Below are 14,033 nucleotides of genomic sequence, written 5' to 3'. Positions count from 1 at the left end.
TTAATCAATTTGTTTATTTATTTATTTGTTCATCTGGGATAGTGCATGTTAATCAACATTCCACTTCCCACATCAATCTAAATGTGCCGTAGTTACTGTAGCTAAATACTGTAGCTCATTTTCATCAGTAGCAGCAATTTATTTATAATAACATACAAATCAGCACATAAATACATTACAGAATACTCATGGCTACAAGTCTGGTTTGCTTGCAAATTGCTATTATTTGCAATACTTAAAATGTATGTTTAAGAGTTAAGAAATCAGTGCTCTCTCTTGAATCAATATTGTAGTATTTCTATTACACATCAAAATATTATGGTTGAAATATCCAAAAATGCACTTTAAGTAATTTCCTGTTTATGCAAGGAACTTGAACACAGCGACAGTATCTATGTAAATGTGTGAGAAGCTTTGCTTTTTGTTCCCAGGGCTCATTTCAGTAATAGTAGTATTTATATATGCGAGCTCCTCTACCTCGAGCTGCAAGTTGATCTGCATTTGCAAAAAAAAAAAAAAAAAAAGGGTCTGTTTTGTGAATTTGAATCAGTTTCTGGAGAAAGTTGAACTCTCACGTCCGACTGCTGAGTTCCTCTTCACTCTGCCGGCTGCTGCGGAGGAACACAAAAGGCACTCGCTCTGTATTTAGCCTGCAGCATTTTCCAATGTGAAGTAACTGCTAGCGTGTAATCCTGGACCTGTCAGCGGTGATAAAGAACAGCCTCTCGGGTATTAACTGTTATCTTCACATTTAACGCAGCGCTGGGTTGTGATTACTCAGGAGATGTCTATTCTGCTGTTGTTGTGGCCAGTGAGCGGCCGCGTGTCCAGTACGATGATTCTCTCCTTTGACCTTTTCATGGAACAAGTGAATTGACCTCGTATCACCTCCTGTGGTTGTTGCTCCCAGCGCTGGGCCGAGTTAAAGCTTCTGCAGACCTGCCTCAGAGGGCCACACACTGCAGACTTATAGAGCAACAGAAGAATCTATATTATAGAATAAATCCATGCACATTATTCTGAGGTTTTCATAATTGTGTGTTTGTGTTTGTGTGTTTTAGACAAGGAAGCCACCAGTGGAGGATCTGTTCTCAGACCTGTGTGATGGACGACGCCTGCTGGAGCTGCTGGAGGGGCTGGCAGGACATGAGCTGGTACAAACATACACAAATATACTCTATTGCAACTTTTTTTCTATCTTTTTTTTTTTTTTTTTACATACTGCTTTAATATTTTTCTTTCTCTTTTTTTTATAAATATATAATGTATATGGATGAATAAGACTTAGGATGCTCACTTCGATTTTTTGGTTTACAACTTAGACCACTATTCAACTAATATTTCAACATCTTATTTTTATTTTTGTTAATGAAATAGGGTTCATTTTAAATTGAATTGGAGTATTAGTCTATACTGTAGATCACCTATTAACAGGGCCGTTGTCTAGGGGAGAAAGGTGATGATAGCTCTAGGGGCCCAGCGCCCAGTGGGGCCATAAAAAACCCCAGTAGTCTAATCTTTGTATGACTGAATTATTCTGCATAAGACCCTGACTGATACTCATAGTAATGCTGCAATAGCATCAAAACAAAATAGGCTAAATAAGAAATGATAATAGTTACGGGGGGTCCGTGCAGCAGTATTTGTCCATATGATGGTTGTGAATGGTGCTCACTTTTCTTCGTCCAAAAAGACACACCAGAAAACATCCAAATACCTCCATGCTGCTCGTCTGTAATGTCCCTCTTGTATTGAAGCTCCGACATGAGAAATTGTTCCGCCGGTCACAGGAAGAGCAGTGAACTGAGACACTGGAAGCTTCCGCTACAAACAAGCTTAAAATATAGACTTATTTAATTTTTTTCGGGACAATTTCGCATTTCAGGGCTTCAATACAAGAGGGACATTACATACGAGCAGCATGGAGGTATTTGGATGTTTTTTGGTGTGTCTTTTTGTTACGAAGACAGTTGGTATCCATTTGCAACCATTAGGCTATATGGACAAATACGGCTGAGCGGACCCCCTGTAACTCAGAGAAGCCACGGAGGACTCTGAAACTTCTCCCAGCCCTTAGTCCACATGAGGGGGAGGAGATCATGAGGGACATTTGAATTTTGGGTGAACTATCCCTTATGATTACATACAAAGTCAATGTAAAAATGCGAATGGACGCAAATTTGTGCAAATGAAATGACAAATGAACAGGGTGGTAACGTGGTTCTGGGTTCAACTCCCAGACCTGGGTCTTCATCAGACCGAAACCATCAGGTTCCTTTAAACTGAAAAACTCTCCAAGATTAAAAACTTAAATGAGACACACACACTACACACACACACACACACACACACACACACACACACACACACACACACACACACACACACACACACACACACACACACACACACACACACAACACACATAAACAGCTCGTAGTGTTAATCACAGTTTCACTCCCACCTTGTGTTTTATTTTATTTTTCCCTCCAGCTCTTTCTTTCTTTCTTTCTCCACATTTCCTCCTTCTCTTCTCTCTATCTTTCTCATGGAGACAAATAATCATCTTTGTCCTTTGCTTGATACTATTCTTGTATTGTAATAGCACACACACACACACACACACACACACACACATGCGTAATGTGGCTGTTTGTAACACTAATGGATGCCCCTGAGCAAGGTCTGTGAACGCCTCAGTAATCTCCTCTGTGTGGTGTGTTCAGGTGAAGTTGGAGAGAGGATTCACGCGCGTTCACTCACTCAACAATGTCAACCGTGCTCTGCAGATCTTACAGAAGAACAATGTAAGTACGAAAAAAAAAACCCCAATGTGAGTCTGCAGGAAAGTTTAGCATCGTATAAAATGACCTAGATGAAATAAATCAGTGGAATATTAACGCTGCCTCTCAGGATTCTCTACTTGGTTTCCATAAAGCTGCATTTAACCTTGACTCTATGGGATGGCTCTACTTTCTGTCTAAGAAAAACAAGTATCCATCTCTTTTATCCCCTCTTTTATCTTTCTGTCTCACTCTTGTCTACATATCTTTCTCTGGCTTTTTGCCCCACAGCAACATTTTTCTTTTGTCTTACTTCTCCTTTGCCTTTTTCTCACAATTGCTCTTCCTGGTTTTCTTTTCTAATGCGTCATATTGACAGAAATGTAAAAAATGACAGATGAATAGTTCCCTTTTCTTCCATGAGGGCGTGGTGACTGAAGGAATTGACATTTTGAGAAATGTGTTAGCTTAGCTTACATTAGCTTGGCTTAGTTTAGCTTAGTTTGTCTTATCTGAGTTTAGCATATTTTAGCTTATTTTATCTCTTAGCATATCTAAGCTTGGTTTAGCTTTGTTTACATTATCTTATCTTATCTTATCTTAGTTTAGCATATCCTAGCTTAGCTCAGTTTAGCTTAGCTTCGTTTATATTATCTGAGTTTAGCATATTTTAGCTTATCGTATCTTAATTTAGCATATCTTAGCTTAGTTTACATTATCTTCTCTTATCTTAGCTTAGCTTAGCTTAGTTTACATTATCTTAGTTTAGCATATCCTAGCTTAGCTCAGTTTAGCTTAGCTTTGATGACTGCCTCCCAGCTAGCACCGAGGACCAACCCATGTGTTCCAGTCTTTATGTGAAACTAAGCTAACCATCTTCAGTATTTAATGGACAGATGTAGCAGTATCAGTTAAGCATTGGTCCCCAGTCTGAGGGCCAAGTTAAATAAATCTGGGATAAAACAATCTACAATATAGAGGAACATAAGGTCAAAATCCCAAAGTTATTGTGATACAGAAAAAATGCTCAAAATAAAGACTTTGTTTCTTCAATGAGGAATATATCTGTTTTTTTTTTCTATTTAACATTTCTTATAAAATAGAGCCAATTTACAAGTAGCCAACAGCATCATAAATAAAACTGCAACTTAATGTTAAAATTCAAATGTTTTACTTTAAAAGACCAAAGTACTGTGGAAGCCCTGAATGCTCAATGCAAACATGAAGGCAGTGCATGTATTTTTTTATTGTTAATTGTATTTATGAAGATGTTTTCAGAATTTGTTGCATGTTTCTGTCATTTTGGGTTTAGATTTTCTTACGTTAAAGTCCAATGAGCTCTCTGGGTCACTGAAGAAAAGGCTTTGGGATGAGCACTAGTGGTTTTGTAAAACCTATTGTTCATAGGCACCATAGATAGACATAGCTACTGTAGAGACATAATGTTGGAATGGGCTGATATCGGCAGATATACAAAATTATGATATTTTATATTCTTCAGTTTGGCAGTTTTCCCTGGACTGTATCAATATATTAAATTACAGCCTACAAAATGTCAGTCTTCACTTGTTCATTTTAAAACTCTATTTTTCTGATGCATCCTGATAAAACCTCCTAGCAAAGCTAACGATATGGCTCCTGGGTTTGGAATGAATTCCACAATATTACCGCTGGTTATAAGCAAGTCGGTCTTTTTAACGTCTAGCTATGTTTTTGTTTTTTTTAGTTTGGTCGGAAAAAAGAAATGAAAATGCACTGTGCACAATTCTTCAACATGTGGAGGAATCTAAATCTTGACAGGGCCACGTTGCGCTTGCTTTGAAATAGTCCTTTACCGATGACTCATGTCCACATTAAAACCACAACTGTTGTTTTCCGGGCTGCACTCCTGCAGGCATGGCAGCTTCGTTTGTTTTCATCTCCATTCAGAAGCCAGAGTCTTGACAGGAGCTGAATGAACCAATCCAGCAAGTAGACAGGGGTCGCATTAAAAAGGGCTGAGGACCTGCTTGGATTTTGGAAAAAAACTAAAAGAAAACTTTAAAAACAAAAAACCCTTTAATGAGATTTGTCTTCGTCAGGTTGAACTGGTGAATATCGGCGCAGCAGACATCGTTGATGGAAATCACAAACTGATTCTCGGGCTCATCTGGAGCATCATTCTCCACTGGCAGGTCAGTTCAGTTTCACACATTATATCTGAACATAAGAATATTAGAGTTGTCGCTGTCTGTATGCATGAATTTTTACATTTATTACACTACATTCATGATTTCATCAGAAATACAACTTTAAAGGGATAGTTCAACATTTTGGCAAATTGGCCCATTGCCATAATCCCTATAGTCATAGCAGTAGGTTCGTTACCTTTAATTGTCGGTGCAAGCTGTTTTTAGAACGGCGGAGCAGAGCCGTGAGCTGCTCAGAGCTACGCTACGGAGGCTCATTATGGGATTCCTTGGTTTCCCTCATAAAAACTCATCAAATACACAATCCAACAACTCCACAACGCTCTGGTGGACAAGTTGTGAGCTGCACATTCACCACGCTATGAGATAATAACACAACGTTACCACACAGAGTTGTTTTAGAGGGAAATACAGAGACTGTTGATGAAAAACTGTCCCTGAAGGCAACGTGCATCAGTGGTTTTGCATGAATTTCCCTCTAAAACAACTCTGTGTGGTAACGTTGTGTTATTATCTCATAGCGTGGTGAATGTGCAGCTCACAACTTGTCCACCAGAGCGTTGTGGAGTTGTTGGATTGTGTATTTGATGAGTTTGATGAGGGAAACCAAGAAATCCCATAATGAGCCTCCGTAGCGTAGCTCTGAGCAGCTCACGGCTCTGCTCCGCCGTTCTAAAAACAGCTTGCACCGACAATTAGCGACAAGGTAACAAACCTACTGCTATGACTATAGGGGTTTTGCTATGGGCCAATTTGCCAAAATGTAGAACTATCCCTTTAACACAGATTAAAGTGATGCATATCACTCTGTCTGTTGCTGATGAACCATATCACTTCAGTATGTTCCACACAGTGCAGAGTTGCACATCATCCTTCTTTTTCACACTGAATATTTTCTCCTGGTCATATTGTTGAATGTGTAATGTTTCCTGGGTTGAAGCTGTCAAGGTGAAGTAGCGTTTGCTTTCCTTGCAACAAAAAGATACAGCAGCAAGAGAAGAAAAGTGATTTTCTTTTTTTCCAACTGTGATGCAGAAATAGACCGTGATGCCTCACGGTAAAAAAAAAAAAAAAAAGATCATGTTCCATCTCAAAAACCTGCAATATCCCATATTTTGTTGCTTAACTGCATTGGTTAGCCACCAAATAATTTCAATTATCAGGTTCTTTCTATTTCTCCATCTTATTTTAATCATTGTGTAGCAGCAGAAAATGACCTTTTGGCTTTTTTTTTTTTTTTTTTTTTTTTTGCAACAATGCTTTAAATTCAAGATATTGAGGAGCTTTATTCTGAAAGATTCTGACTGTACAGACCTCAGAAAAGTCATGATGTGTGGGATGAAAAAAGTTTGAAATCATCTTTAGATTTCTGTCTAACTTTAAGGCAGCTATATCTTCCTTTGTGCTATTGCTACGTAGCCTATATTATCAATAACAGCTGTTAGCATACTTAGCGTTTGCTCTATCTTCTTCACTCCTAGCATGCTAAGCAGCTAGCTCTGGCCCATCCTGTCAGCGTAACACTTTTGCAACTTTACTTTATTTTCATCACTGCTAACATGCTAAGCAGCTAGCTGTGTAGCATCTGGCTCAACCCTTGGGCACCTCTATCTTGTACATGCAACAGTGGCTGAGGGTCCTTGAAAAGTGGCTGTTATCCATGATAGTATCTATCTAAAGCAGGATTTAAGTGTGAATCTTCATCCATATTAGAGTCTCCTAATATTTTAGAATTTAGTAATTAGCTACACAAATAAAAATATGAAATTGTATCAAAGACCTCACATTCCCAGAGGAATTTCAAAATATAGGCACATCTCACAAGTGATACTGTATCAATGTCTGATCGATCAGTGCTATCAACTCATTGATCATTGAATTCATATTTATCTAGTATGTAGTTCATACACAACCTATAAAGGAAAGAAATGTTTAAATCTAATATAAGGATGGAATAAGACAACATGAAGTTATAGATGTTGCTCCACACATCAACTGTATATCATGCATGGTTTCTGTTGTCCATTGGCTTTCTGTTTGTTTCTGATTCTGAGGAGAACGTGAGCAAACAAGGTCAGATATCCAAACATCATAACTTTGCAGAAAAGTACATTCCAGCAGCCGCCTTAATGAGTGAGAAAAACAACCACAGGACACTCCAAGTTTATTTTTATGTTGTTTTTTTTGCCACGTTCCGTCTTTTTCTCGCCGCCCTTCATCTTTCCGCAATTTACAGAAGCACTATTAAAACCTCCGCTGCTTCCCTCAGGCTGCATTTAAAGTCCAAATGTTTTTCTTTATGGACTCAGTGTTTTAAAACCAACAACTACATGTAAGATCACTGGTTGTGATGGTTTAACAGTTTAATTGTGTTGCATTCCGCATTAAGTTGAATGGAAGCGAAATGTCTCAATCACGCTGGTTTGGTGTGAATGTAATGACACGATTAATAGCAAAACACCCTTCTGTAATGAGGTGCTTGTGTTGGATGAGTGTGAGTGTGAGTGTGTGTGTGTTTGTGTGTGTGTTTGTGTGTGTGTTTGTGTGCATATGCCTGTCAAAGGCTGCGACGCCCTGGAGGTTGCCGGTGTGTGGGCATGCATGCTGGTCTGTGTGTGTGTGTGTGAGTGTGTGTGCGGCCAATTAAAGTGAAATGCATGCGGTGACCTACTCCCAAATGAGTCCTCTTTCCCCGGCAGGAATCACTAACAGACCTGTCTGTCCTGTCTGTCTGACCACCTGTCTGTCTCTCTGTCTGCACGTACGAGGCGCACGCACAAGCACGAGCACATCTTCACAATTCCCCTCGCTGGGAATTCACCTTAACATCAAACAAACACTGAGGTGTTGGTGCTGATTTAGTTGCAGTATGTGTGTGTGGTGTTTTGTAACAATGCAAATGACTCTTTCATCCTCTGTCTGACACTATTACTGTACATCTGCATGTGCAACTGTGTGTATTAGTTAGTTAGTTAGTTAGTTAGTTAGTTAGTTAGTTAGTTAGTTAGTTAGTTAGGGCCACGGGCCATCGCACTGGGCACTGGTCATCAAAACTGCACAAAATTTTGCATTGAAGTCAATGGGACGGCCGAAAAAAAAGAGCGAAAAAGACCAAGTTTAACAAACGTCTACTGCTCAGGCATACTTTCACCTAGAGACTCCATTTAAACTTTAAACAGTAGACACAAGTCTTGTGTATTGTCGTATTACTCCACGTTTTGATAGGTCATATAGTTTTTGATCAATCCTGATCAATGACAGATCATTTTGGAGAAATTATGAGATTATAATGGGTGTGTATTGCACGGAATGTTCGTGCAGAGGGCTGACTTCATCGTTTGAGTGGGAGAGATGCCAGAAAAACTCCAGATATTTTTTTCTCGTTCCACACTCGGCCCGGCACAATTTACACTCTACACACATGATTTATTCAGAATTTAGTAGACAAACAGTCTGTTCTCTCACCATTTGCTCAAAATATTCAGAGAGGACTATACAGAATTTACAGAATCAGCCTCTGAGTGCGGCCACGTCTGTCCTGCTACCTCTATTGACTCCAATACAAAGATTTTCTGAGAGGAGCAGAACGGCCTGATGTTTTAAAACAGCCAGCGTCTCCAAAATTATTTACTGTAGAAACTCCAAATCGTACCACATTTTTCAGTAAGTCCTTAGAGCAACTGTGATCTGTGCTTTTAGTCTGATAGGAGTTACCGTTTTGTCCAGGGCCGGCCCTGTACATCTGGGGGCCCTAAGCAGGATAAAATTGGGGGCCCTGCCTCACAGTGTATATAGCCTATGTACCATCAAATATTCATAAAACCAGCTACCGTATGCAACCCTTGCATATTTTATTGTACCTCTATCAACATGATGGCAAGCAGATAGTTCACATTACTAATTGGAGTGTAAACTCTTAAAGCTGTCTAATTGCACTTGCCATTTTTTCTTCTACTTTGTTTTTGTCTGAATGTTAATGTTAATATTGTGAATGGCAATAGGTGGCTCCAAACCGGCAGTATTAAATCACTACTTTTGATGTAGCAGAAAGATAAAGGATTCTACAAAAGATTACAGTTTGAACAGATTTATTTTCTTTAAATTATCTGTACAGCTAAATTCTAGAACCCTTAAAACAAAACTTCAGTTGAGAAGAAGATAGAGGATGTTGGTTGGTCAGCAGCATCATCAGCAGTAACATTGGAGCTGTGGAGAAGATTAGTAGAATTTTTTTAGCCACTTGTGTACACACAATTTCATTTTCCAACAGAGATAAACATATTGTGGCAACAAACAAGAAACTTACCAACTGTATGACTGGAACCAGCCACAGGGGAATGAGGATGTGGCAACATGACATATCCAATCAGCCATTAATAAATGGGTGATTGATCCTTTATCCCCTCACAGGAAAACAGCTGTTATCTTTTCACTGTAAACAGACCTTAAAATCAGCCAGGACATGTGAACTGCAGCAGGCTGGTACATGTAGCAGCTAGCCAGCTAAGTGAGCTAACACAAGCACCGACATGTTTTTTCGGCTAAACGTTCATCTGGTAAACATAACATTAATTAGCCTTACCTTGTCCTTGTTTTTTTTTCATCCTCGACCTTCTTTTTTTCCTATTTTCTGCACCTGACGGATATATCCTTTTGGACATCGTCACTGTCCAAAAGCTAATCACCTCCTCGCAAATCGCGATCTCAGTGAGTGAGGGAGGGAGGGGGTGGTGCGCGCTCGTTACCGGACAACGGCCACAGTCTGCGTTACGTTTACGTCAAAGCGATAGATATATCTGGTGTCACGGTCATTGTTGCCAGTTGGGTCAAGGGTTACACTTTGTCAGAGAGGGTTAGACAAATGATTGAGCAAAGTTTGGGGGCCCCCTAGTGGCTGCGGGGCCCTAAGCAGCTGCTTAGTTCGCTTATAGGGAGGGCCGGCTCTGGTTTTGTCACAGTAAGCCTAAATGTGAGACCGGTGCAGAGGCAGAAAATCACTCTTTTTCTCCACGTTTCTGTTTTGAATTCGGCGCTACTCAAGCTAGCCGTTGTGACCAACGCACTTCCTGTTACTTTCACAAAATAAAACACCCGTTGCCCTTTACATACAGAAAACCATGACCATAGAATTTGTGCTTTTACTTTGAAATAGGAAGCTAACCTAGCCTCGATGTAGCTAGCTTGAACCAAAATAAAGCGTCTTTGCTTGAACCCTCCGTTTTGACCGATCTGGTCCCGTTAGCGGCATTTGACCGCTCAAGATGCCTTACCGAGAGTTTGTAGCTCTGAGACCAAGATCGGTCCGTTTAGAGTTGCTGAAGAGTTTCTCTGATGACTTTAGGTGGAGGCAGGCTAACACTACCCATACACTTCCAGTGTTTGAGCTAAGCTAATTAGCGACTTTAGGTGGAGGCAGGCTAACACTACCCATACACTTCCAGTGTTTGAGCTAAGCTAATTACGGTGATACGGCTCTATCTCCCTTGTTACTGCACGCACAGTAGAAAGGATGGTGTCTATCTGCTGGTCATGGACTCGGGAGTGAGGCAAGACACAAAAGAAAAATGTTGGCGTATCCCTTTAAGTAAATATAGCTGAAATCACAGTTCAGTCTTCAACTTTCTTTTATATGTTGGTGATCTTTCTCGAGTGTAGGTGATCCAGACACATGCTCGGTTCTGACCCAGTCTGGTTTGCGTTCTGTCAACTTAAGAAAGCTGGGGAGGGAAGCACAGTGTGTGTGTGTGTGTGTGTGCGTGCGTGCGTGCGTGCGTGCGTGCGTGCGTGCGTGCGTGCGTGCGTGCGTGCGTGCGTGTGTGTGTGTACGTGGTTGCACAGAAAGGTGGGGGTAAGTTCTGCATAAGTGCCCAGAATAAATGCTCTAAAACTGTCACTCAGAGCTGCCAGAGATGCAGCCTGTGAGGGTGTTAGCCGTATCAACACACAGGCCTGTGCATGTACACCAGTATACTTTGTGTTTTTATTTTTACTCTTTCTTTTTTTTTTTTTTTACCAATGGTGTGCTACAGTGTGGGTGTGAATATGTAAAGTTAAAGTATCCACTGACAGGCCACGTGAAACTCTTTGCTAGAAAGCTGCTCATTTGTTACATTGCTGCCCAGGCATCATTATCTTAAATAATAAAATATAAATATGCCACATTTAGCCAAAAGGCAAGTTTTCATCTGTTATTCACTTGTGCTAGAAAACAAAAACTATCACAAAAAACTAAAACTAAAAACTAAACTAACAAAGACTAAATCTAGCAGTGAAACAATAACTCAGTTAACTGAATAAAAAGAAAAAAAAAATCTACAATGAACAATGCAAAACTAAAACGTTATTTTAAAAAGCAAATAATATAAATCAAGGCGTTTCCCCAAACTAAAAGAAAAAAAAGAAAAAAAAAAAGCCTAAATAAAAATAAAAACTAATGAAAAATATACTATAATGACCTTTTTAAATGTGTGATTTTACAAACCTACACATGAAGAATTTAATAATAATAATAACAATTTAATTCTTCACGTTATTTCACTCTAAACTAATTCTTAACCCTGTAAAGCCTGAACCATGAAATAATTGTCAGAAAATTCAAAAATTTTGAAATTGGACCCTTTATTGGACCTTCTGACAAAAAAATGTAATATATATATATATATATATATATTATATATATATATTTTTTTACATTTTTTGTCAGAAGGTCCAATAAAGGGTCCAATTTCAAAATTTTAGAATTTTCTGACAATTATTTCATGGTTCAGGCTTTACAGGGTTAAGAATTAATTTAGAGTGAAATAAAGTGAAGAATTTAAATTGTTATTATTATTAAATTCTTCATGTGTAGGTTTGTAAAATCACACATTTAAAAAGGTCATTATAGTATATTTTTCATTAGTTTTTATTTTTATTTAGGCTTTTAGTTTTTTGATTATGCAATTTTTGTAAGTTTGTCTTCTTTTTTCTTTTTAGTTTGGGGAAACGCCTTGATTTATATTATTTGCTTTTTAAAATAACGTTTTAGTTTTGCATTGTTCATTGTAGATTTTTTTATTTTCTTTTATTCAGTTAACTGAGTTTATTGTTTCACTGCTAGATTTAGTCTTTGTTAGTTTAGTTTATAGTTTTAGTTTTTTGTGATAGTTTTTGTTATCTAGCACAAGTGAATAACAGAAGAAAACTAGTCTTTTGGCTAAATGTGGCATATTTATATTTTATTATTTAAGATAATGATGCCTGGGCAGCAATGTAACAAATGAGCAGCTTTCTAGCAAAGCTTTGATGTGGCCTGTCAGTGGATACTTTAACTTTACATATTCACACCCACACTGTAGCACACCATTGGTAAAAAAAAAAAAAAAGAAAGAGTAAAAATAAAAACACAAAGTATACTGGTGTACATGCACAGGCCTGTGTGTTGATACGGCTAACACCCTCACAGGCTGCATCTCTGGCAGCTCTGAGTGACAGTTTTAGAGCATTTATTCTGGGCACTTATGCAGAACTTACCCCCCACCTTTCTGTGCAACCACGTACACACACACACGCACGCACGCACGCACGCACGCACGCACGCACGCACGCACGCACGCACGCACGCACGCACACACACACGCAGACACACACATTGTGCTTCCCTCCCAGCTTTCTTAAGTTGACACAACGCAAACCAGACTGGGTCAGAACCGAGCATGTGGCTGGATCACCTACACTCGAGAAAGATCACCAACATATAAAAGAAAGTTGAAGACTGAACTGTGATTTCAGCTATATTTACTTAAAGGGATACGCCAACATTTTTTTTTTCGTGTCTTGCCTCACTCCTGAGTCCATGACCAGCAGATAGACACCATCCTTTCTACTGTGCGTGCAGTAACAAGGGAGATAGAGCCGTATCACCGTAATTAGCTTAGCTCAAACACTGGAAGTGTATGGGTAGTGTTAGCCTGCCGCCACCTAAAGTCGCTAATTAGCTTAGCTCAAACACTGGAAGTGTATGGGTAGTGTTAGCCTGCCTCCACCTAAAGTCATCAGAGAAACTCTTCAGCAACTCTAAACGGACCGATCTTGGTCTCAGAGCTACAAAACTCTCCGGTAAGGCATCTTGAGCGGTCAAATGCCGCTAACGGGACCAGATCGGTCAAAACGGAGGGTTCAAGCAAAGACGCTTTATTTTGGTTCAAGCTAGCTACATCGAGGCTAGGTTAGCTTCCTATTTCAAAGTAAAAGCACAAATTCTATGGTCATGGTTTTCTGTATGTAAAGGGCAACGGGTGTTTTATTTTGTGAAAGTAACAGGAAGTGCGTTGGTCACAACGGCTAGCTTGAGTAGCGCTGAATTCAAAACAGAAACGTGGAGAAAAAGAGTGATTTTCTGCCTCTGCACCGGTCTCACATTTAGGCTTACTGTGACAAAACCAGAGCCGGCCCTCCCTATAAGCGAACTAAGCAGCTGCTTAGGGCCCCGCAGCCACTAGGGGGCCCCCAAACTTTGCTCAATCATTTGTCTAACCCTCTCTGACAAAGTGTAACCCTTGACCAACTGGCAACAATGACCGTGACACCAGATATATCTATCGCTTTGACGTAACGTAACGCAGACTGTGGCCGTTGTCCGGTAACGAGCGCGCACCACCCCCTCCCTCCCTCACTCACTGAGATCGCGATTTGCGAGGAGGTGATTAGCTTTTGGACAGTGACGATGTCCAAAAGGATATATCCGTCAGGTGCAGAAAATAGGAAAAAGAAGAAGGTCGAGGATGAAAAAAAAACAAGGACAAGGTAAGGCTAATTAATGTTATGTTTACCAGATGAACGTTTAGCCGAAAAACATGTCGGTGCTTGTGTTAGCTCACTTAGCTGTAGCTGCTACATGTACCAGCCTGCTGCAGTTCACATGTCCTGGCTGATTTTAAGGTCTGTTTACAGTGAAAAGATACAGCTGTTTTCCTGTGAGGGGATAAAGGATCAATCACCCATTTATTAATGGCTGATTGGATATGTCATGTTGCCACATCCTCATTCCCCTGTGGCTGGTTCCAGTCATACAGTTGGTAAG

The 14,033-nt window shown here is 39.7% G+C and overlaps 1 protein-coding gene and 1 long non-coding RNA gene across 2 annotated transcripts in view; one reads left to right on the top strand and one right to left on the bottom strand.

Moving 5' to 3' along the window:
• LOC310999082 (dystrophin-like) overlaps positions 1-14,033 on the bottom strand; it is a gene marked incomplete at its 3' end in the record, with an annotated part of 346,130 nt that overhangs the window by 181,826 nt on the left and 150,271 nt on the right. The window lies entirely within an intron of this gene.
• LOC310995560 lies at positions 1,077-4,936 on the top strand. The gene is made up of 3 exons (XR_014595836.1): positions 1,077-1,154; positions 2,727-2,807; positions 4,865-4,936. It is a non-coding gene; the product is annotated as an uncharacterized lncRNA (long non-coding RNA).

The sequence above is a fragment of the Trachurus trachurus genome, assembly GCF_905171665.1.
Source record: "Trachurus trachurus genome assembly, chromosome: 2".
NCBI classification, from domain to species: Eukaryota; Metazoa; Chordata; class Actinopteri; order Carangiformes; family Carangidae; genus Trachurus; species Trachurus trachurus.
This window is presented reverse-complemented; position numbering and strand designations above follow the sequence as displayed.